We start from the raw sequence: 3,354 nt of genomic DNA, 5'->3' as shown, positions 1-3,354 counted from the left end.
GGTGCGTGCGTGTGTGTGCGTGCGTGTGTGTGTCGCCGCGCTCCTCTCGCAGGTGTTGTGTGTGTGTGTGTGTGTCGCCGCGCTCCTCTCGCAGGTGTGTGTGTGTGTGTGGTTGAGCTGTGTGAACTGCCCCCGTGGTGTGCTGTTACCGTTTATCACCAGACCGCGGCGCCACCACACGGCTAATAGTGATGGGAAGTTTGAATCATTTTAGTGACTCGGTTCTTTGAATCTCGTTCATCGAAATGAACGAGTCATTTAGTTCATTTCGTTCTTTTAATCAGAAATAAAATAAAATGTCGCATTTTCAATAAAAAAGACCCCCAACACGTCTACATACACACATTTTGGCTATAGTTCCAGTCATGAAAATATTACACTGCAGCTCAGGACATATTATAATAAACAGAATGAGTAGCTCACCTCTTATATCCTCCAGTCTGAGTCGTTCGTTCTTTTGAATCTATTGCACTGCATAGCGTCCATGGGAGTCACGTGACAAAGGAACGAACGACTCGGGACTTAAAGATTCGTTGCGAACCGTTCAATTCTGTTTCTTGTGTTAATTTCTGAAACTCTAGGCAAAAGTTGTGTATGTTGGCGTATTGGGCGTCTTTTTATTGAAAAGTTTTTATTTTATTTCTGATCAAAAGAACGAAATGAACTAAATGACTCAAAAAAAAAACGTTCATTTTGATAAACGAAATTCAAAGAACCGAGTCACTAAAATGATTAAACGACCCATCACTAATCGGGTAAAGCGCAGAACGTTCTAGAACTACCAATTACACAATTAGCTCTTAAACACAGCAACTTACAGAAAAGCTTTGAAATTTCCATCATTAAATCTGTGCTCACACTGGTTTATAGGTAACACTCTGGCCTCACACATCAACTCCCACCTCGGGGTCTGTGTACTGCATGTTCTCCCCATGCTTGGTGGGTTCCCTCCAGGTTCTCCGGTTTCCTCACACAGTCCAAAGACATGTAGGTTAGGTTAACTGGCATTCCCGGATTGCCTGTAGTGTGTGTATGTGTGTGGAAGTTGACTAGAGGTCCTACCACGGCTGTACAAAATGGAATGGTACAATACAGTGGTCACCAGTGGGCTCCACAGTCCCTGTTTGGACTACAGAGGTTCCTGGATGGATGAATAGATGGAATGTAAAGTTATGGTTGAAATAAAGTAAGGCTGGTATGAACGAGCTGGTACAGTAATAATACATTTAGGCATATAGGACGCTCTTATCCGGAGTGACTTACAGACAGTAAGGCAGACAGGCCTCATATTAGTAGACAAGTTGCATATTAGTAGCCTTTCGATGAGGGCGGCATGGTGGTATAGTGGTCAGCACTGTTGCCTTGCACCTCGTTGGGTTCGATTCCCGGCCAGGCTCGATTCCTGTCTCTGTGTGCATGGAGTTTGCATTTTCTCCCCGTGCTTGGTGGGTTTTCTCCGGGTACACTGGTTTCCTCCCACAGCCCAAAGATATGCAGGTTAGCCTAATTGGCGTTTCCAAATTGCCTTTAGTGTGTGTGTGAATGTGTGTGTGCCCTGCGATGGATTTGCACCCTGTCCAGGGTGTACCCTGCCTCGTGCCCTAAGCCTCCTGGGATAGGCTCCAGGTTCCCACGACCCTGAAGGATGAAGGAGTGAGAGTGAGTGAGCCTTACAATGGTTAACTAGGCTACTACCTAGTTAAAAACTGTTGGGAAGAATTTTTTTTATTTATTTTTGGGTGAGGAGTTACCCAAGAACCCAAATAATGTACCTAAAATAGACTGGTCTTTAGATGTTGCTTAAAGATTGCCAGTGACTTGGCTAAATGGACATCTAAAGGAAGTTCATTCCACCACATAGGACAGAAAACTCCATCCCTGAGAGATGGAGGATCAGAGGGAACGTGGTGCAAAGGGGGTGTGATAAATGCCTTGAGGTCAGTAGGCGCTAGGCCGGTTTTGATTTTGCAATCAATCATTCAACTTTCATACTGTTTGTGTCCCTGCGACCCTGTACAGGATAAAGTACTCCACTTGATAAACATGGACAGGGTGACAATCCATCACAGGGCATATATACATAATTGGGAACACCAATTATGTAAGGTTAACCTAATTTTCATCTCTTTAGACAGTGTGGGGAAACCAGAGTACCCAGAGGAAACAACCAAGCAGGAAGAGAACATTAAAACCTAATGGACATAAAATCCAAGGTGGGATTCAAACCTTTGACCCTGGCGGTACAAGGGCACAGTGCTAACCACTACCCCACCATGCTGCATTTGAAGTTTTGAATTCAAGTTTTGAAATAAGGGACTAAACAAGCACCCAAGTGGCCTGTGTGGCGAGAAATGCATAAATTCTTCTGATGTTATAAAGAAGAAATTAACAAGACTGAATAAGGTTAGCAATGTGATTGGGTAGTGCAAGCAGTGCTAGGATTGTCCTTTAGATCATAATTTAAAAATGTTTGCATTAATCAGCCATAACATTAATACCACATAACTAACAGTGACCGGACCATGGACACCCAGGGCTCTTTTACGCTGGTGGGGACCAAAGGCTAGGCCATCCAGGCTGATCCCACAGGAGAAGCCAATATAGCATATTGATAATCTGATAGAAAGGCATTAGAACACTGCAACTTGCTATGTATGGGGCTTAGCAGGCCTTCAAATTCCCCAGATTTCAATCTAATTGAACCTCCATGGACAAACACCTCTGATCCATGCAGGTGCTACCTTGCAACTTATAGCACTTAAAGGATCTGCTGGTAATTTATTGGTGTCACACACCACAGCACTGGTGTCCTTCTCAAAGGACTTGTGGAGTCTTGAACCAAGTGGCCAGAACGGTTTTGGTGGTACAAGGGAAGCTACAGAATATTAGGCTTCATGTTTTAAGGCTGAAATATTATGGCTAAATCAGTGTACCTGCACAACCATATCCATACCTCTTTCTTCATTCATCTTTCTGTCCCTCCATAGGGTTAAGGTTTCAGATTCTGCATTGAAATCAGATAACTGATTTTAATCTGCCAGTTGCAGATTTAATAAATTAATATAGATTACTGTTAACAGTTATTAATTGATGCATTAAGCAGAGCTTACACAAACCTAAGTGCAAGATGACAAAAGCACTAGTTTAGGGTTTTGCTTGATATACAGATGAATCAAACCAAATTTTTTGAGAGAATTAGAGCTGAAACATAAATGCAATAGTGCATCTAGCAGTATGCATTATTCTTATTAACAGAGCTCAGTGCCAGCAAGTTGGACGTTGTTGGTTAGGTTTTAGCCACCGATCATCACGGACTCCTGGTTATTCCAAACAGTCACAGAGAATAATGGAAGC

The sequence above is a fragment of the Clarias gariepinus genome, chromosome 18 (genome assembly GCF_024256425.1).
Source record: "Clarias gariepinus isolate MV-2021 ecotype Netherlands chromosome 18, CGAR_prim_01v2, whole genome shotgun sequence".
Lineage (NCBI taxonomy): Eukaryota > Metazoa > Chordata > Actinopteri > Siluriformes > Clariidae > Clarias > Clarias gariepinus.
The sequence above is the reverse complement of the archived record's forward strand: the minus strand, read 5'-3'. Positions refer to the sequence as shown.